Source organism: Vitis vinifera, chromosome 18, assembly GCF_030704535.1.
Source record: "Vitis vinifera cultivar Pinot Noir 40024 chromosome 18, ASM3070453v1".
Lineage (NCBI taxonomy): Eukaryota > Viridiplantae > Streptophyta > Magnoliopsida > Vitales > Vitaceae > Vitis > Vitis vinifera.
Genome location: NC_081822.1, coordinates 31,736,046 through 31,759,613, shown reverse-complemented (window position 1 = coordinate 31,759,613; position 23,568 = coordinate 31,736,046). Strand labels below are relative to the sequence as shown.

Sequence of the window (23,568 nt, the reverse complement as noted above, 5' to 3'; positions counted from 1 at the left end):
TAGGGCTTTGAACTCTATCTTAACACTGCTTCTTGCTACTACTAACTATTTTTTACTACTCCAAGTTACTAAATTTCCCTAAACGTAGGTACAATAGCCAATTGTAGATCTTCGGTCATTCACATATCCTACCTAGTTTGCATTATAATAAACTTCAATCTCCCTATTGAATCCGTTCTAGAAAAAATAAACCTTATCCTAGTGTCATCTTTAAATATTAAAGAATTTCACTACAAGAAAAATGGGAAACAATGACGTTTTTTAAGCGTCAAGAAAGGTAAAAGATAACGCTTCTCTAAAGCGTCCTCTTCGGCTCTGTCATTGTATGTCTTAGGCAACAATGACGCTTTTAGAAATCGCCATCTTTGATAAATACTTTCAATGACGTTTAAAGAAGCATTATCTTTGGATAATGTTGACAATGACACTCGTAAGAAGCGTCAACTTTAAACATTTTCTAGTGATATCATTTTTATGAAATAAGCAATCTTGACATTTATAGAAATATCATCTTTAATAGATTTTATCAATGACACATTATTTTATATCCTATTATTAAAATAATGATTTCCTATATAATTAAATAAAAATTAAAAAAGCCCCAAAATTAAACTAAATTTTACTAATAAAAATATTTTCAAATATTGATATACAATTCAAACCATTAATGTAACTTCATACTTACATACAATAATTACATACAAATTTGTTAATTATATCACAATATTTCAATAACTATTTCTAATTCTACAAAAGAATAAATATTAGTGCAACAACTATTAAGATCTATATTCTATAAAAAATAAGATCATCCTCCAAATGACTTTGATGTAATCTTCATAGTTTTCGGCATTACTACCTCCTTCAACATTATGATTTCTTGTCTTTTGGCCAACCAATTTCCTTTGAAACCTATAAACAAATACAAGGAGAATAAAAAATCTCTCAATTATAAATGCAAAAACCAAAAAGTGCAATTCAAACTAAAACTCTCACAAAAATCTTAAAGGAAAAAAAAAAACACAAGAACCAATATAAAATGAAAAGTAGAAAATTTTGAGAAAATTAAACAATAGAAGAAACACTAGTTCTTTTTTTATTTTATTTTATTTTAATTTAGGTGATTCAAGAGCAATAGAAAAATACATTTCTAAATGGGGTTTTGAGTTATTTACCAAGAACTGAACTGTAAAGAGCATTATTAGTTGATTTTCTCCAATAAAATATATTTTATTCATCATTCTTCTACCTAAAAAACAAAATATCAAATATATAATCCAAAGAACAAAACGTAAATAAAGTTTCAAAGGGAAATTTTATATATTATGGGAAAATGTAAGAAAAAAATATTAAGGAAAAAAGTAGAAAAAATGTCTAAAGATTTTCCTCTCAATTTTCATTGAATAGAGGTAGGAAATATGCATGCATCTTAAATTTAATAATTTTCCTGTGGACAACCAAGCAATCTTACATTTTTTTTCCTTCTCTTTTTCCTCTTTCTCCCATTTCCCTCAAGCTTTCCATGAACAACCAAACAATCTTATATTTTCTTTCCTTCTTTTTTTCCTCTTTCAACATTTCCCTCAATCTTTCCATTAACAAATTAACAGTCTTCATATGTCTTCCTCTCTATCTTTCTTTCTCTCACAACTCCTTCTCTCATTTTCTTCACTCCTTTTATCAAAGATATCTAACCGAACAACCCTCACTTCTTGCCTTTTGCCTAGCACCCAAAACAACTTTCCTTCTCTCACAGCTCATTCCCTCAATTTTCTTCCCTCCCTCTATCAAAAATCTTTAATTGAACAACCCTTGTTCTCTTGTTTCCTCTTACTTAGAAAATTCCCACCCTTTCTTCACACTTCTACTCCCCTAAAAGAAAAATCCCAGTCTCTCTTCTCTTCAACGAATCACCATTTTTCACTCCCAAAACCAGCTCCAAAATAACAAGGTACAACTTGAATCAAATGAAATCAAACCACAAAAACTCAAACCAACTTGTGAAATCAATAAAACATGAGGTAATTCATGCATGGTAGGTTATGCAAAATATTAAAATATAAAATATTAATGGAATTACTATTTTTACTTATCATGAGAATATATGATTAAAAAAGTGTCAAAAGGAAGTTTTTCTTTTTAACAAGAATAGAATAAGGATCTAAGTCATCATGGTGATGGATTTGAATCAAGCACTTCAAACTAACTCAAAAGTTCAGTGGCTTTATTACCTCCCATGAACTTCTCAAGCTCTTTAAGAAAGCCTTTAAGGGGAGAAATAATAAAACTAATAATAAAAATAATAAGCTAAACAATTGATTTAAGCACTTGGCTTCTCATGGACTAAGCATCGAACACTTGGTGGATGCAATATATCTACAATTTGTCAACTGATTGAGAATATCTATAATTTGAACCAATTAAGATCTAAACTGCTCTAATTTGTTAGTTAGCAAAGCAGGTGACATGAAAAGTAGACAAATTTGATTTATATCAAAAATAGTAAATCGCTACAAGATAAACACTAGATAAATCAAAATTAAATCTAGAATAATGGAGAGATCTCACCAAACATAACCATTGTTCTCGGACTGAAATACCATTTTTCCAAATTCCAAATCCAATCTCCATTGTTAGAATGAAGATCAATGTGTCATGAACGTGCTCCTAAAATTGCAACTCAATTGGACCACGAATTGACCTCGATCAAAGCTAATGATCAAACCAATCCAGAGAGAAAAGCCTGCCAAAACAAAGGTTTTATTTTTGGCTGAAAAATGACTTTTCAAAACTCTAAATCCAATCTTCACCGTTCAAATTGAAGATTAATGAGTTGTGAACCTCTCCTCCAAATTTCAGCTTGATCAGACCATGGACAAAGCGACATCGGACCTTTGATAAAATCTGGGCATGATGGAAAAAACCTGCGTTTTTCTCTCTTCTCCTCTTTCTCTCTAATGACTGTTAGAAACTCCAAATCCGATCTACACCATTCATATTGAAGATACGTGAGCCATGAACCTCTCCTCCAAATTTCAACTCGATCGGACCACGGACGAAGTGGGATCGGATATTTGATGAAATCTGGGCATGATGAAAAAAACGCAGGTCTTTCTCTCTTCTCCTCTTTCTTTCTAATGACTTTACGAAACTCCAAATCCGATCTTCACCGTTCAGATTGAAGATAAATGAGTCATGAAACTCTCCTCCAAATTTCAACTCGATCGGACTACGGACGAAGCGGGATCGAACCTTTGATAAAATCTGGGCATGATGAGAAAAACCTGCATTTTTCTCTCTTCTCTTCTTTCTCTCTAAAAACGGTCGCTCTCTCCCTTCTTTCTTGTCTTCCAAAAGTTAGGGTTTTCAATGGAGAGTGAAAATTTAGGGTTTTCAGTAAAGAAAATGGTAAAGGCTTGTTGAAGTATGAAATATGCCTTTCCATCCCTTCCTTTTATCTTTTTATAGGACTTTATAACAAATTCCAAAATACCACGCATGTCCTTTTTCAATAAATTAAAAATAGTATTCTTTATTTCATCTTCCAATAATAATTTTTATATATTGAACTCATAATGAATTTATATAGTTTAATTATTTGATATTTTAGGTTGATGTTGGTTTAATTTGAATATTGATATTTAAAAAAAAAAAACTAATTTAATAGAATGAGCTTATTTCCCATAAATATTAGAAATTTTTTATAAATATTCTTATTGCATTTAGTTTTATTGTGAGTCTAATCATCATTAAATTAATTTAAATATTAATTTATTTCATTTTAGTTAAATAATTTCAAATTTATATTCATTAACTATAAAACCTTCTCAAATAATGGGTTAAAACCAATAAATGTGGCCCAAGGCCCGAACAAGTGCTCAAAATAGGCTACTTTTTTGTGGTCCACACATAAATTAACAAATTATTTTTAAATGAAATATAAGATAATTTCTAATTTAATAAAAATGAAAAATAGTTTATGAAAATAGATTGTATTGATACAAACTAAAAAAAAATTAATATCAAATAATAAAAAAAATAATTTATTAGGATTTATTTTATTTATATCCAATTTTTTTTAAAAAAACCTTAATGTAGCAACTTTATGTCATTAATATTAGTGTCAATTTACCATAATTAATTTATAGAATAAAATTCTAATATCAAAATTTTTATAAGTTAACTTAAAAACAAAAATTTTAAAAGTCAATACAACTATGATACTTCTTAGAAGCGTGATTACATACCCATCAAATAATGATGCTTATAATAAGTGTCAAGGTAAATAATAAAACTATGACACTTCTTCTAAGCGTCATTATATACACAATTATAAGGAAAAATACCACATCAAATAATGACACTTATAATAAGTGTCAAGGTAAATAATACAACTATGACACTTCTTATAAGCGTCATTATATACCCTTCAATAATGACGCTTTTAGAAAATGTCATAAAATAAAGCATCATTGTTTCCCATTTTTCTTGTAGTGAATTTGTATACAATTGCAAAATGCTTTTCGTTCGGATTATTCATGTATTGACTTCCAACACTCATTGAAAAACTTATGCATGTCAAGTCATGTATGTGACAGGTAAATAAGTTTATCCACAAGGCATTGATATCTCCCTTTGTTAACAAGTGGACTATTTATCATTAGTTCGACTTTATAGGTTGATTCCATGGGTGTATTTGAAGGCTTGCACCCTACCATCTCTATTTCCTTTAGTAAGTTTAGTATGTACATACTTTCGTTGAGAGACAACAATATCCTTTTTTAAGCCGGCTACCTCCATACCTAGGACATATTTAAAAGTTCCACTACTACAAAATTTTAAAATAATGACGCTTCATTTCTTGATACTTTTAAAAAACGTCATTATTTGATATAATATGCTTTATTTTATGGCGCTTATTAAAAGTGTCATTGTTTGACATACTATTATCCCTTTAGCATGGTACACAATGACACTTATTGGAAGCATCATTGTTTGATATACTATTTTCTCTTTTACCTTGTATGCAATGACGCTTATTGGAAGTATCATCGTTTTGTTAACTAGTATTATTTTTCCTCGGCACTTCTATAAGTGCCACTGAATTTTACCTATAAATATATGGCTATCTTTGGAATTTTTTCTCTCTGCAATATGTTACCACCAAACATTCCCTCTATTTTTCATATCTCGAAAAACCCGAAAAATGAAGCTTGAATCTCATACCTAAAGGAACAATGCTGATTGAATGACAAGCTTCCAAAGACTCATAGCATATCGTTCTAGAGAATCTGGTCCTTACATGTCAATTGTCGATGTCACAAGTTGGGAGAAACCCTTTTCGTACTATGAAACCCTTTATGCAAGGGTGAAATCCAGCACTAAGAAGCCATAACCCATTCCTCATTTACAAATCCCACCACTGAAATGCCCTAACCCTTTGGAGTAGCCTTATCTGACTTCAATAATTTCACAAGTGGTCACCACTAGAAAATTTCCACTATGAACCAGTGTCATTGATGTATACCGTCGCATTCCCATATCTATGAGTGGTAAGTCCTCTTCTCTCAATGTGTCCTGTTTTCATATTTTATTTTAGGGTTTTTTTGTGTTCTTATGATTTTTGGGATGATTGTGTTTCTTATTGACTATGTGTGTTAAAACTCAATGTTTTTAGCAGATTAAACAACTACACGGGGAAGAGGCAAACAAAAATAAAAACAAAAGAGGAAAAACGAATGAACAAGGGTGTTTTGGACTAGAACAAACTAAGGTTGCATGTGCTTCTAACATATTGTTTTCACATAAACGCAAAGAGATTAGTTGTCCTCCCACATCCCACTACCCACCACCCATATTCTTATTGTTCTGGATAATCCTCTTACACAAGAAAATTAAACAACATTTATACAGCCATCATTATCTAGGTAATTTGTCAGTTTTGCGTATTTCCCTATATCCACCACAGAATGTAAAAAATAAAAATTAGAAAAGCAAGCACAAATGAGAAACCAATGAAAAAAAATACAAATATTAAAAAAAATCAATTTTTTTTAGTGCTCTATCTAGGTATAATTTATATTATTTTGATTTCCTACACATGGGTCTTAAGTGAATTGATTAATTTTCAAGTTACTAGCATGTGTGAAATGAAAGTGATCTTGTTGTTATTATTATATACATCAAATCATTAAACTAATTTTGTTGTGATTTTGTTTAGGTCCATGGAAAAATGGTCTTTTTGTGAGTGAATCCTTTCTTTACAGAGATGAATTTTTTTTTTTTTTTTTTTGGTTTTTCACAAGTGTTAATCAAGACCACAAAAGTTTCTCAATAAATTTTGATTAATATATATATATATATATATATATATATATATATATATATATATATATATATATAATACCTAAAGTATATCATTGTGTTTATTGAACGCTTTTTCCTTCAAAAATTCATTCATGGTTTGAATCATTTCTCATTCTAATTTTCTTCATTACTTATATTTTGTCAAATAAAATGATGAGTTTTTTTAATTTTTTCCAGATATTTTGATATGTCATATCTATTTAACTACTTTTGAAAAGTAGGCCCACAAACTTTAGAATTTTTTTTTTCAAACATTTCCAAGTGTTTCATACAAACAAAAGAAAAATAAAAAAATAAATCTAAAAAAAAAAACATAAATGAGTTTAATTATCACATAAAATTAACTAGAATTCACTTGAATGTTGTAAAAAATGTGAGGAGATCCTAGTATATATCCAACTAGTCCGAGTTTACAAAGAAGAAACAAAAGTACATGATTGAGAAGGAACAAGATGATGAGGACCCAAAATTCAAACACATCATAACAACATACAAGGGATGTGATTTAGCAGTTTTTTTTTTTTTTTTTTGTCACAAACACTGCCTCTGCTCTGTTACTCATCTGATTATCATAGTTTTTAAGGATTAAGTAAATTAACATCCTTTATTTATTTTTTATTTTATTATTTATATGTTGATTTTAGTTAACTTTATTTTTTGCAATTTTAACTGTGATATTTTATTTTATGTATTCCACATTACAGCTTATTTGACTTTGTTGTTGTTGGTTATGTCAGGCACACAGTGCACTTTTGGTGGAAGAGAAAGCAATTGTTTTATTTGTATGGGGTGTTGCTTATATATGTGGCTCATTGGGACTTGAGAATGTAAGTCTATTACTAGTTTTGAATAGATGTCTGGTTTCCCATCTCATTGACTATTTTTGTTCTTGTCAAGATTGTGTGTGAGTTTTTTTTTTTTTTTTTGGATTCAAAAGTTACAATATTCTTGAACTTGTCTTTGATAACTACATATCTTAAGATACTGGCTTTCAAAAATTTCACATGTGAACTACTCATCTATATAGAGAGACTGCTTGTATTGCCATAACAATCATTTATGCAATAAGTACATAGTTGAGACTGATCATTGAATAGGTAAGCATGCTTGTCTATTCAAACCATATTAGTGTGAAAATTACAAGAACTACCTCCTACTATAGTAAACATTCCGGCACAAATTATCTTGATATTACTACATCAATAAAAATAACTGCCATCAAACCTCGGGCAGTATCATTGCAACTTTGTTTGATCACCTTTAGAAGTTGGAAGAGAGTTCAAAATGGCAGGAGCCATGGCAAATATACTTACATGCCATCCCTCTTTATTCTATAATCAAGATACTTCTTCAATATTTTGTCAACAATTGGAACTCGAGGCAGTCTAACAAGTTGCAAGAAGAAATCAATGTATAAATCAATCAAATACAAAAAGTTTCTCCTAAGTAAGAGGTTATCTTAAAGATTCCTATAAATGGAAAAGGGATATGCCAATCAAAATATAAATAAATAAATGGCATAATAACTAAGTATACATCATGAAGATAAATAAATGGCATAAGAGTTAAGTACACACACCTAGTTGGGATTTCTTATCTCTTATACAAAATGAAAAAGATAAAATTAGAACCATCACACGCTGCAAATGATCTGAAATCCAAACTTAACAAAGATTAACCTAGATATACTTACACCACTAGTCCACCATCTGCTCCTGTATAGAGCCATACTGTTTCTAAAGTTATAGTGGTTAAAAAAAAAAAAAAAACCATTCACTACCTTAAACTCTTAATCCCACTGTCCCTAAGATTTTGATGTTTGCCCATATCGGGAATTTGATGCTTTCTTTGATTGTTGAACCACTGGGAACACATGACAATTTTGCAGCGGAAGTATAACTAGAAATAAATATGGTCACATAGTCTTTGCTATTCTATCCTGACTAACTGTTATGGTTAAAGCTTCTAAGAAATATGTATTCACTCATCTATTATTGCTCAGGGAATCAAAGCTTGGGGTTTGAATTAGAAGCAAATATTCTAACCAAAATGGTTGATTTCACCTTGAAATGTTACTTGACCTCTTCTCTGACCCCTCAGGCTTTTATATTTTAGTCTATTTATTTTTTTTATCATTTTCCTTTTCAGTTTGGAGGTTGTACTTTTTTTTTCATCCTTCAACAAATTTGGCTTGTTATAGAAAAAATTCATGGTATGGGAAAAGAATCATATCTTCTAGAAAGCTTAATGGGCTTGTTTTTTAAGGTGTTACTAGCAAAAAGGAGAATTAGAGATTGATATTGCAAAATAGAATTGACTATATGGATTATTTTTATCTATGAATGTTTGCAATTTTTTTTTTCATCATTCTTTATTCATCTTGTTGGGACCCCCTAACTAAAATGTGGAGACCAAAATTCAAATAAGTTGTTAGCTCATGCTTTAAAAATTGCCTTAATAGATTTGAATTTGACATGATGCTCATTTGTCACCATTATTAGTGTTGTTTTGGGGGTGGTAATTGATCAATTAAGATTTGGTAGATTTATAATTATGTCTTCAGTCATTATTCAAGTAGAGATGATCTTCCTATTTATTAAATCATGTTTTCTCCATAATTTTAAAATAAATATGCTCAACTTTATCTATTAAAGAGTCATTGTCATCCTTTTTTCATATTGGCATGGTGAACCACTTCCATTGTGTCTGATCTTATTTATATTTGAAAATAATTTTTGTTGTTGATTGCAATCATCTAGGTGTTTTGCTTTGTATTGGTCTTCTTATCTATTAATTCTGGAAAACGTGTGCAGCTGCAAGAAGTAAGAAGTGGAAGAATGACTCTGTTGCTAAGGTACATTCTTGGATTGTCATTGCCTAGAGCAAATATAGAACGATTGAGTTTTTGTATTTGTATATATGGGTGTGTACTGTTGGTGATCATTATCCTAGTTCTAGTGGCAAAAAGTTTGCAGGATTTTATGGTATGTTGTAGCATGTAAAATTACATTATACAATATTTTGATGTCTTGAAATTTATGCCTTTATTTTCTTCCTTCTTGTTGATAGGTGATTGCTTATCTTAGCATGTGTAGGAGGTTTTCTATTAATGGATTTAATTTGGTCCACCTATGGACACTTTTAGCCTAGCCCTAGATTTAAAAGATATGCAATTGGCTAAAGTCCTAAGACGTATTAGCATTTGTTAGCTTCTAACTGGAAGATCTTCCAAGATGAGAGAGATCATCTTTTAAAGAAAATGCAAAAAGATGTAGTTCTCTTAAGATGCAAAGTAACATTTCCTACATGGATGATACTTTTGGTGGATGTTTTACCATCTGGGATTTTTAATTCTATTCGGTTCCATTGTCCTAATTCATGATATTTTTTTCCACCTGGTATAGTATCCTTAGCAGGCTTGAGATAGTTTGCCTTTTCAATTCATTTAGAGAAAAATGATCTTACAAGAAATATCTCTTTGTTGTTTCCATTGACCTTATTTCACATTGTAGCTTAACTTTCTGTTCAATCCCTCAGCGTGGAACCAAGTACATTTATGCTAACTTGTCATGTATAAGACTTGAAAGTGCTTCTTAGTTGATGAGTTTCTCTTTATTAGAATTTATTTGGCCAGGTTTTCCATAAGCAGTTTGAGGTTTCCTTAACTAAGTTTGTGTTTTCTTTATTGTTTGGAGAAAGGAGCCATACCAGTGGAGAAGCTCATGAACATCCAAATTTCGCCAATACTGAAGAAGCAACTAGTTGATGATTGTGAATTCATTACTCATCTGGGCAAGGTAGTTATATTCTAAATTCAACACAAGGTCTCAATTTTTCAACCTATCAGATGATGCATGATAATATATATATATATATATTTGGAATCGAGTTTCTATATGTTAATTTATATTTCACATTCTTTTTTGTTCCCTTGGCATAATGGTTTTCTTGTGATAGTTTAGCTCTTTGTTTCCTTATAGTTCAAGGGAAAGATATCCACTATCAACACATATTTATGGATCATTGGTTCCACCCATTGTGTATAGGCTTTAGTTCATTAAAATTTATGGTCATTTTCTTATGATAGTTTAGCTCTTTGTTATGGAGGCTACCATATGTAATAATTTAGATTTCATTGAATTTTCTGTTGTACATATTTCTTCAAGAATGACATCAAACCCTTATTCCCACAACACAATCAATCTCCAACCACCTTTCTACCACCACCATTGTCACCACTAAGGCTGCCATACGCTTTCCCAACTTCTAAACTAAGGGAATGTGATTCCTTTTCCTGTACCCACTTATTAAATACTAAGTTAAGTATGAAAAAAATTCAATAAACCATTCATTAAGAAAACCATCAATATTTGATTTTAGTAGATAGTTGAACCACATGTGTTTCCTTTTCCTTGGTGAGAAACAAGTTTTTCCTTTATGAGAAACAAAAGGAGTATGATAGACAGGAAAGTTATTTACACAAAATGATAGAGGTCCTTCCATCATAAATACAAACCAAACAATGTTGGAGAAAATAAGGAGTCCAAAATTTCTCAATACAAAGAAACTAAAAATGTAAAAGAAATAGGGGTAGAGTGGATGTGGAAAGAGATGATCTTCCTTCCTTGGTCTCATTTTGATTTGACATGGCATTTTCTAGGAAAAAGATTTCTCTTTCTTCATTCTATTTGTCATCATTTTTTTTTTCTTTATACTCTATTGATTTTTAGTTTAATACTCTTTTTTTCCTTATGGAATGTTATTAGTCAATTAAATTTGGTAATATAGGAAAATTGTAAGAAGAAATTAAGACATTTGAAAATGGTTAATATTAAATGTCTTATATTACTAGATATGATGATTTATGATTGAAACTAATAATAAACCATACCTATTGGTATTTTTATATATTTATTTATGAGAAATGAGTTTCTTATGTTAGACATAGATAAGAAAATATTATATTACATTCCATATTGTAGAATTTATACCATTGAAAGCCTAACTTGTTTCCTCTAACTTAATAATAAACTAAAAAGTCTATTAATATTTTATAAACAAGTATCAAATTAAACAATTTTTCATCTTCATTGAAGCATAACATCTCATTAAATACCAAGTTATTCTCATTTGCACTTCTTTCATGGACCATTTATAGATTTAAATTTAACTTTCATTGCATGTATATTAACTAAACATAATTTGTTTCTTCTATTGTTTTTTTTTAAATGTATATAGGTAAAAGATATCAAGTTCAAGAATGGATATGCAACCAACAGGAATACCTTTGGCTAAAAATACTTTTGGCTTCTTCTTCTTCTTGTAATATTATTTTTGATAAGGAATTTAGAGACCTTTTTTTTGGTACATGTGTACTTGATTTATGTTGAAGTTGGAAAATATGCTTGTTGTAAATATTTTGATACATTAACAAATTTACGTATTAATTAACTATGTAGACATTAGTTCTTTATCATTATATTATTCCCAAATTTATTCAATTTCTTTTGGAAGATATAGTTATTAATATTGAAGTTATTGTTTTGTACTTTATAAAAAATCATGCAGCCAAAATTATATATAACAGGACATACAAAATATATCATTTCAATAAGGGGATTTTCAGTATTATTATCCACATAAGATGACACTTTTTTTAGTGTCAAAATAGACAAATGATATTTTGGACATTCCTTGGCGCTAGTGTAAGTGTTAACATTGAAAATTTGGTGGAAATAATGACACTTAAAGAATGTCATGCTTTTGGAAAGATGACACTTGAATAAGCGTCAATGTAAGTGCTTTTATAGATGACGCTTTCTAGAAGCGACAAGGTTGTCTACACCCATTCCTTGATAGGGGCGACAAGGACGCTTTCAAGAAGCGTCATCTTATACATTTATTGACGCCTAAAAAGCGTCATTATTGCCATTTGTTCTTATAGTGTTCCTAGGTCCTTAATTTCAAACTCCCTAGCCAACACTTCAATCTTCTCACTTCATCTATATAAATCCCTATCACAATATTATCATCAACATAGACAATGAGAATGGCTACCTTTCTATCATTTGAATGTTTGATAAACAAGGTATGATCATCATGTCCCTATGTGTACCCATGATTCTTCATAGCCCTTATGAACCCATCAAACCATGTTCTAAGAGACTGTTTAAGTCCATATAAAGACTTTCGAACCTTGTAGACTTCTCTAGTATTGACACTATTTTTAAATCTTGAAGAGATTTTCATGTAGACTTCATATTCCATGTCTCCATTGAGAAAGACATTTTTTTTACATCCAATTGCTGAAAAGGCTAATCTAGATTGATTGCAAGTGACAATAGTACTCTTATGGTATTAAGTTTGGCTACACGAATAAATGTCTCTTAATAGTATATACTATACTTTTGAGCAAATCCCTTAGCAACAAGTCTAGCTTTATATCGTTCTATGCTTCCATCTGATTTGAACTTAATAGTGAAAATCCATTTACAACCAACCAGATGCTTTCCTTTGAGCAAATCCTACAATTCCCATGTTCCATTCTTCTTTAAAGCCTTGATTTCATCACCAATTGCTTGTCTCCACTCAGGTTGTTGTAGGGCTTCATGGATACTCTTTGGGATCTCTACATTTGATAGATTAGTAACAAAAGCATAATACTATGGGGATTATCTACCAGAAGAAATGAAGTTAGAGATTAGGTGCCAAGAACACAACCTCACAACTTTCTTAAGAGCAATAGGTATATCAAGATCGGTAGGAGCATCACTAACTTGAGTATCATGAATTTTACTTGGACTTTCTGGATTCAGATCGGATTCTTGGTTCTACTCAAGTTAAGTGTGGTACTCTACATCCTCTCAAGGTTGTTAGGTAAATACGCAACTTAGTTTCTCCTGCATGTTGAGTATGAGTGGGTGTGGATAGAGTAGGTAAAGGCTTGGAAGACTCAAGTGGCCTGGATGGCTCAACTCGAGGTTGATTGACATGAATACTTGGTTCAAACTTAGGAGATAACTCTTCTTGAACCCAAAAATTACATTCTTGTATATTTTCCTCCCCCTAAATGGGGATTTTGGTGTAGAAGGGTTGTTTTTTCGAACAAGGTGACATCCAAAGTAACATAAAATTTCCTTGTAATAGGTGAATAACACTTCTACCCTTTTTATGTAGGAGAGTAGCTAAGGAATAGACAGTTGGTAGCCTTTAGATTGAGCTTACTGCGATGATGATTATATATCTTAACAAAGTCATACATCCAAAAATTTTGAGTTTGTTTCTTAGGACTATTAAGAACCTAAAAAAGATAGATTCCTGCACATTCCTTAGCATTGCTAATAATCCTCCCTTATTCCAAGTCCTAAAATTCACAATGTGTTAGAATAAAAGTTAGTGAAATAATTTAAGTCTGTGGAAAGCTTCCTAATTTATAGCAGATTGCAGGTAAGATTTGGAACCAACAAAACTGATTTTAGAATTAAGTCTTTAGTGAGACATATTGATCCTATTCTCGCTACCTCGGACATAGAATCATTAGTAATACAAACTTTAAAGTTCTCATAACACAAGCTATAATTGTGAAATAAATCAGTATTACCAGTTAGATGGTCGGAAACCCCGGAGTCTATTATCCATTGATTATTCTTCTCCTTTTGAGAGCTCAAGGCAATTCAAAAATTACCTTTTTGAGCAACCGAAGTTGCTGCTGTTGAGTTTGTTTGAGAAGCGACGTTTGAGAGATTAATTTTCGAATAATCTCTACTTGTTCTTTGCTGAAAGGTGTGGACTTCTTGGTTCTGTTGTTCCTTTGTATCTCATGTTGTGGCTATCATACCTTGACCATCTCCAGTTGAGTGTCTGTTTTCCAGTCTGTTGGTTTGCCATAATTCTGCTAGTAGTGGTCCTTTGTATGCCCTAGTTTACGACAATGGTTGCACCAAGGTCTGTCATTCCTCCTTTGTGATTACGGTTTGTTGTTGTTTGACTAGAATTCTGAACAGCAAGGGCAGAGCTCTCTACAGTAGTTCGTGAGGACTTTCCCAACATTACCTTTTGCTTACTCTCTTCTCTTCTAACTTCAAAATTGTCCTCTCGAAAAGACTTAAAGTGGTTTGGTGCTGAGAATTCCATACCATGTAAGATTTCAGAATAAAAATCCCTATTTTATAGGGATCAGTTGACAAGTTAATAAAGAGATAAAGGAATAAATATTATAAATCTCATTTTTTCCATGTATATCCCTGATTTATAGGGATGAAGTTTTATTCCCTGTATCAAGGAGATTTGCTGATAGTCTTACAGTCATTCTCTCCTATTTTTTCTGTTTCACGTCCCGTCCCTGATGAAGTAAAATAAAATAAGTTTTTTTCTCTATAAATCTTGATGGTATCAGAGCCAAATTAGGCTCCTTAGGTTTCAAAATTCTGCTAAATTTTTCCAGCATCGTAGAATTTTGATTCTACTCTTTTTTTTTTTTTTTCTTTTTTTTTTGTGTTTCAAAACAAAGGTCTACATCAGTCCTAATGGTACATGACTACTGAAAGACAAGAGTCATCTTCTTTGGAAGTCACTTCCGGTCCAGAAAATGTTTGGTTCACTACTAGCGGTTCAGAAAATGTTGTTATTCCCATAACTGGACATAAACTCACTGACCAAAATTATCTCCAATGGTCGAAGTCTGTGATGATGTTCGTGTGCAGAAAAGACAAAGATGATTATCTCACCGGAGCTGTTACAGCGCCACCCTTTGAGGACCCAAAGTATAAAATCTGGAAAGCAGAAAACAATATGGTTTTGTCATGGCTTATCAACTCCATGACTAACAACATTGGTGAAGACTTCATGTTTTATGAGACGGCCAAGGAAATCTCGGACGCTGCTGAGGAAACTTATTCGGATAAAGAGAACACTTCGGAATTATTTGAGGTGAAAGGCATCCTTAATGATCTCAAGCAAGAAGAACTCTCAAAAACTCAATACTTTATCAATGCTCTCAATAGGCGTTGGCAACATATAGACTTATTTGATGAAAATAAATTCGGTTGTACTAAGTATTCTCAGAAGTATAAGAAAATTGTTGGAAAAGAACATGTGTTTAAATTTTTGTTTGGACTCAACAAAAACTTGGATGAGGTGAGGGGATGAGTCCTCGGCACCAAACCACTCCCATCTCTTCCAGCGGTTAGAATTGAAATTAGAAGAGAAGAGAGCAGGTAGAAGGTAATGTTGGGAAAGTCCTCATTGACTCCCTGTAGAGAGCTCTGACCTTGCTGTTAAGAATTCCAGTCAAACAACACTTCTTTACTCTACTTCTTCAATCATATACCATACAAATTTGTATGAAAAATATATTTATTTAACATTGTTTAAGGTGTCTTTCAGATTCTTGCATCAGCAGTAAAGCCAAGTAGAAATGAAAGTTATTTTACTTCTACGTTGATTTGCCTTAGAAACTGTGTTTTAAAAGTGCTTCTACAACATTTTCAAAATTTTTATTGAACTGTAAAAGCATTTTCTCCCTACATTAAGTGCTTAATTCTGAGTAAAAGCAGGATCATTTATATTGAAAAATGGAGTCCAATCACGTGGGATCATCAGAAAGTCATATTTATGGCCTTATTTAAATATTCTTAAGCATAAAATGATTTATTTGAATAAAATTTAATTTTTATATTCAAATAAAGAAAATATTTTAAATTCCTAATATCCCTATGTGGATCATCATATGTGTTCACGTGAATTTAACAATCCAATTTATAAAAGACCTAAATAATTTTTTTTTCCAGTACTGACATTACTTTTGAGACCACAATTTGCAAAAATTAATATCATTAATTTTCTTTGGTAACCAAACAAACCCTAAGTATTAGAAAATGTTTAAAATATACAACCCTCTATTTCTCAGTTTCTTGAAGAGCCTGATTCTTGCATGCCAGTTGATTACTGACCCTTAATATTATATATAATCAGTCTTTATCCATGACATAGCAATCTCTCATATATAGTTGAATTTTTCATCTCACCAGTTCTGAAAGCTGTGGTGGGTGGCTGTGCACAATCACCAACGCCACATTTTTTAATTCTTACATTCAGTTTTTTTATCACAATAATATTAATTTCTGACTTGAAGGACCAAGCCTTTTGTTTCATTCTTTTGCTTATTATTATTATTATTTTTAATTTGCCCAATTACGATGCTTCTTGCACAATCTCTTATATATACCAACTCTAGGATTGAGTTTTGACCATATCATTTGAAAACCAATTGGTGATCAATAAGGATAGATCAAATATTTTATGACATTTGACATCACATCCAACGGGTCTGTTTCAAGAGTCATCATTTGGGTGACTCATCTCCAGACTTAAAAAAAATTAAAAATATTTAAATTATTTGTATAATTCATTACATGTTCCAATCAATGAAATTACACTTGTTATTTTTACATTCACACGTCCATCCAACAAGAAATTCATATTTAAGTCTCTTTAGCCATAATTTATTAATTTTTACTTTAGTATTCAATATATATAACCCTGAAAAGTCAAAGATCATGGTAGACCATATCTTCCAATGATAAGAGTTCTCTTTAAAATTTAATTAAGGGATGAGTTCATCAATTGGTGATCAATAAGGATAGATCAAATATTTTATGACATTTGACATCACATCCAACGGGTCTGTTTCAAGAGTCATCATTTGGGTGACTCATCTCCAGACTTAAAAAAAATTAAAAATATTTAAATTATTTGTATAATTCATTACATGTTCCAATCAATGAAATTACACTTGTTATTTTTACATTCACACGTCCATCCAACAAGAAATTCATATTTAAGTCTCTTTAGCCACAATTTATTAATTTTTACTTTAGTATTCAATATATATAACCCTGAAAAGTCAAAGATCATGGTAGACCATATCTTCCAATGATAAGAGTTCTCTTTAAAATTTAATTAAGGGATGAGTTCATCACCCGACCATAAAATACTAACATGCACGTCCATCAACAAGAAATACAAATTTAAGTTGAATCTCATTTAAAATACGTTTGGTAATGATTTTAGAAAATGTTTCTAACATTTCTAATACTTAAATGATAGAAATTTTTAAGTGTTAAAAATGTTAGAAACACTTCCTAAAATCACTATCAAATTGGTTTTTAGTTTTATTTGTCATTTAGAAGTTCTAATTTTGATTCTTGAAATTACACATGGAGATTGATTCTTTCTTTTTCTTTTTCTTTTTTTCTTTCTTTTTTTTTTCTTAATCCTTTGATCAATAGGAGACATCAAATTTCAAAACAAAAATCGATCATATATATATAAACTATATATTAATTAAATATCATTGGTCAATTGATTGTTGAGAAAATTCACTTAATATGAAAAAATAAATCACAAATTTACATGAATTAGAAGCTATCAATTCCATGAGGATTTTACATTGGCTAGTATCTATATGCATCTTCATGTTTAACTCTTACATGTTTTATAGTGAGTGCTCTTAAGATCCTCTTGATCACTCCTCAAATTTGCTTTTCCAAACCTATAAAGCTCATGTTATGTAATAATTCCCAAAATACACTTCTTAATTATATCATTCACTAAACTAACTCAAGCATACTTACCTAGATGGCCTCGTTTACAAAGTGATGATGATCTTAATTAAATCTTCAAGACCTATATTAATCTTAGAAAATATGCAACAATATTAGATGAAGAATTGTTTGGAATAAGATTATCAAACTAAAGTAGTTAATCTAAATCACTAGCAATATCCCCTTTTAACAATTTTATGTCTAAATAATTATTACATAACTCCTCCAATGCTATGAAAAAATGAGTTTATATACCACTCAAGTGTTGTCTCTTTATTTGTTTGACTTTTTTTTTTTTATAAAAAAAAGCAACTTATTTTTATATTTAAGATCATTTATTTTTATTTTTATTTTTTATTAACTTATTATTTATTTCTTAAAATTTTCAATTGAATAAAAAAAGTCAATGTATTATTTCCTAATAATTGTTGTATCTCACAAGTCACATTAATTTGTTGACGGACAGTATCTCGACCTTTAACTACCAGCGCATTGTAAATATTAGGCATTATTTTGCATCATGATAACTCTATAACTTGTGAGTTGAATATTAGTGCTTTGTAGGGTATTTTAGTGGTCCACTTTAGTGTTAGAATAATGGTATATGTCACGGTCAAGTTTGTGCCACCAAATAAGAAAATCCAAAAAGGTTCTTAACCCAAACGAGCCTAACCCAAATATTGGGGCCTTATATTTACATCACCAAACCTACTTTATCATTGCTAAATATATTACACGTGATTTGGTTAATTGGATATAACATCATTTCCAATCAACATAGGATATATTTTGTCATATTTATAACATTCACTTCCATATAAAATACATTTGGTCATATTTATCCTAATTTCTCATCGTTTTAAAATGTAATTACATAAATAAGAAAAACTAACTACATAGCAACATTGACAAACATCCTCTTACTACCAGAAAACTCAAATTGCTTTATTCCTTAACCCTGGATCACATAGGGTATATATATGTATCTATCATTGGCTTCTCTAGATCAAAAGCAACAAAAACCTATAAGTATAAAAACCAAAAAAAAAAAAAAAACCTAGATTTACATAGAAAGAGCTCAAACTTGTGATCTGAATGTTCCTAGATAGAATCCCATTTGATGAAAACGTTGTGGTTGTTGTAGAACTAGTTTATCCAATGATCTTCCAGCCAATCTCTCCCATAATGGATGCTTGGCATGAGAGAATGGTGAGCTTTTCTCTCTTCTTGAGGTTGACTTGGGTTCCTCTCATTGCAATTTTAGAAAACCGAACTAGAAGAATAAAGTCTTAACCCCTAAGGGGTTTATATAGGCTTTTTTTTTTGTGGGTTTAAGTGACTTGAACCCAAATTAGGCTTTAGTCTTAATTAATTAATTAGCCATAACATGTTCCAATTAATTAATTAGCCCATTTAAGAAAATCAATTCATAAGATCTAGTGCAATATTATATTCTTACTAAAACACCCTTATGCACACTTATGAAGTGCATAGCCAAAATACCCTCAAAACATGCCACTATGAACTAAGAGCTCGATGGGGAACCATTGAGACCTATAAGAAAATATTGGCTCCTTTATATTCCAATTATGAAGTTAACTCAATACTCTACTAAAAAGAGTTAACTACACGCCAGTATCTTATGAAATTGCAATGAGACAAAGCTCAAGTCTGTAATCTACAATCTATTGCATACGGACACCCCATGAATTGGTGTCCATAAAATAATAGGGTAATGTTATCAACCCATCAAGATTACTTCTCTAATACTTGAGTTGTAAATTTTTCTATTGTATGTTCAACCGACATATTCTAACTCCAAGAATGATATGATTTTTTTTTTTTTTTAAATGATAGATAAAGAATCAAATTAAATTAAAATGAGTCACCAAAAGAGCGTCCTAAGGTATACAAGAAACAAACCTCCTTCCACCACCAAGGCTCAAATAGGAGAAAAAACCAAAAGAATTGGACCCTCACCAAGGCCCAACCAATCAAAGTAACTCACTAAAGTCAAAAGACAATCATATATAAACAACTTAGTCTCTAACCAAAGAAACCAAATAAAAATCATTTTTTAGCTTTTTGAAAGAAAACACCTCATCATCAAATGCATTTTTGTTCCTTGTCTTCTAAATCTCCAAAACAAATATAAAGGGCTTGCACTCTAAACCTTCCCACACTTTTTTCCACAAAAGAACCATGTCACCCCAATGATATCTCTTTAACTAATAAATGAAGCACCCAAAAATACCAAAAAAAAAAATACAAAAAACAACTCCTATAAAACCCTTGTTTTTTCACAATGGAGAAGCAAGTGATCTATGGATTCTTCAAACAAATGAAAAAAATAACACCTATTTGCTAAACACCATCCTCATCTCTGAACTTGATCCAAGGTTAAAACTTTACCTACGTAGCCTTCAACAAAAAATAAAAAATAAAAAATAAAATAGGAACTCACTCTAGGTTATACCCATGAGAGCCAAATTCCTCTTATTGGAAAAGACTCGAAGTTGTCTAGCTCCAAAGCATTGTAAAGAGAATTAACTATAAACTTGCCACTCTTTGTCATTGTCCAAAGCATTGTATTTTCTGCATCCCTATACACTCTCTTCCCATGCAAATTAACATGCCAGAAATCTCTCCACACAATCCATCTCCCATGCAAAGGTCTAGAAAAATAAGGATTTCACCTTTCCTCCTCTCCTCCTTTCAGTTAAGTAATTGTAAACTTCCTCCATGCACCCACACATCCTTAGAATTACTTAAAGCAAATAGAGAAGAGAAAGACACACTCAACAAATTGCCCTCATACCACTTATCATTTTAAAATTTCACTCTCCGCCCATTACCTACCAAGAAGGAATACCTAGTTCTCATACGATCCCAATCCTAATTCCTTACCGTTTTCTACAACCCAACACAACCCCTCACCCCTCTCTCACCTTCTAAGAAGACAAACCCCCTTTTTCTTATCTATACTTCCCACAAATAACTTGATTCTAGAAAGCCCAATTTTCATTTGAAAAACACCAACTCCACTTGCAAATAAAAGTCTTATTAAGAATTAAGAGACTCTTAACACCCAAACCATCTTTCCTTTTGTCTAAGCAAACAATTGTCCATTTAACAAGATGTGGTTTATAATCTAACACCCTACGTCCCACAAAAAGTCCCTCTAAATTTGTTTTAGCCTCAGTCTAATAGCCATTGTGATATAGAACAAAGACATAAAATAAATGGGCAAGCTAGTTATAGATAAAGTATTTCAAATTAAAATAATATTCCCTCATTTGGAAATGTATTGTCTCTTCTACATGGACAACCTCTTATAAAATCTCTCTTCTACTCCATCCTAAACTATTATAGATTTACATAGAGCACCTAAAGGGAGACCTAAATAAGTGGATGGAGTAAATTCTACTAAAAGAATTACTGCGACCACATATTCCATGATCACATGTCCTTTGGATCACATAAAGGGACATACTGTTTTAATCTCATGAGATATGATAGTGTCTCCATTGAGAATACTTGTCATTGGCCTCCATCAATAATGATTCAATCCGTGGGAATATATGACCATAATAAGGTATCATCTATAGGTCAAAGCTTCCTATTGATTTCAATAGAGACTCAATATACTCTCAAGGTTGAGAGTACATGCAACATAGAAGTTTGGTGAATCATGACAATCTAATAACCTTACATCATAATTCACCGTAAGTCCTATCCAATGTATAATCACACATACTAATGTACTCACCATGGAAAACTTATCATGATGATTAAAATAAGTCATCCCTCTAATTAGAAGGTAGTGCACTACAACCTTTATTGGATTGCCCAAATTCATTAATTGATTGTGAACAACTTATCATCTTGTAAGAAACCCATGAATTGTATCTTCTGTACAACTTCTATTGCATCTAAATCATGTACAATGCAAGTGATCATATGAGTTTGAATACTGAAATTAATATCAATGCATACAAGGGACAACAAAAGGACAGTAAAATCTAACTTTGTTATATCATGTCTTGCTTTTAAAGACTCAATCCTAACACTTACAAAGTTAGACAAACATAATCTCATTCCAAGGTCAGATTTAGGATGACCTTGCTCCCTCTCATGTACACTCCACATTATGCCTAATGGCCCTCACGACTATAAAAGACATCTACATAATTGATAAAAGTCCACTATATACATAGTATCAAAAACTTTTTCCACTATCCAATATATATATATATATCATAATATTTATCATAACTATGGACAATTGGTCTTATGACATTATGATATATCCAAGTGAATATGATGGAGCATTACCAAATATATATAGAAGGGATGTGGCCATACAAGTGTCATAACTACAGGTCCATTCTACTGAATATGATAACTCATAGATAATAGATTGAATCCGATATGGTACCATGGGCCCATTCTATTGAGTATGATAATATTTGTTCCATAGGAAAAAAAATAAAAAATAAAAATAGTGTTAAGAATCAAGTTATTTATTTTTTTAATATTTTATTTTATTAAGTTTTAAAAAGTAAAGAAACCAACATGTTCTTTTTACCATTCAAAAAAAATCAAATGACTTGGCTTTTTCTATTTAAAAAAAAAAATCATAAAAAAGTAATAAGTCACAAAAAGTAAAAAGTTAGAAGGAACACCACCTAAGCCTAACAAAGGCTTTTATAATAGTATAATCTTCAATATGGTATCATAAAAGGCTAATCTAATCATGCTAGTGGGTAAAGTTTTCAAATTTAGGAAATAATTTAATCCATTTGTATCCTTTTGTCACACTTCATTTGAAATTTAACCTAACTAGAACATAACTTTCTAATTGCAACCATATTATGAATTAATACACCTAATTTGACCATTTATGTAATTATTTGATTAATTTTATCTTTATTGTTATCACACAATTTTAAGGCCTGTTTGTGGGAATGAGTATCTCATTCATTTTTTACTTAATTCCCATATTTGGATAATTTAAATCTTGATGGGAATAGAATAAAAAAATAATTTTAATGAAAATGAAATCTCATTTATAAATGATTTCAATTATCTCTAACTATGAGTTATTTTGATTTCTTAGTGCAAGTTATTTTTAAAAATACTTTTTAAAAATTAAAAAACTAAAGACTTTTCTAGATAAATTGTTTTAAAAAATATTTTTTTTTATTTTGATATAGTAATAAACACAAATTATAGTACGACATTCTAAATGCCAAATAATATTTCCATGATTTCAAATTTAGTCCTCATATAACTAACGAATATTACTGTGATATAGCTCATGAAATACATGGATAATCTTGGTAGTGGAATTCCTTTGATTTTGCAACCACTTGGACATGTGGAGGGGTAGTTTGGTTGAATATTATTCCGTGTTAAATTTTTTATTTTATCTCCTTTGAATAAGACAAAGAACCATTGCTAAAATAATTCCTTGGATTAGGGGATTGTTAGTTTCCACGTTCATAATTTGTAATGGATTTAATGCTAAGCAACCAATAGAAAACATAGGCTTGAATTATTCTTCTCAAGCTATCAGTTTGAACTGGGAGGCTCTGGC

At 30.7% G+C, this 23,568-nt stretch overlaps 1 long non-coding RNA gene across 2 annotated transcripts; it reads left to right on the top strand.

Annotated features, from left to right (window-relative positions):
* The first annotated feature begins 7,103 nt into the window (after positions 1-7,103).
* Positions 7,104-11,842, top strand: LOC104882746 (uncharacterized). 2 transcript variants are annotated; one of them, XR_788415.3, is made up of 4 exons: positions 7,104-7,193; positions 9,126-9,220; positions 10,066-10,163; positions 11,605-11,842. It is a non-coding gene; the product is annotated as an uncharacterized LOC104882746 (long non-coding RNA). The 2 variants fall into 2 exon arrangements; XR_788414.3 differs by having other exon boundaries at positions 10,062-10,163.
* Positions 11,843-23,568: the final 11,726 nt, after the last annotated feature.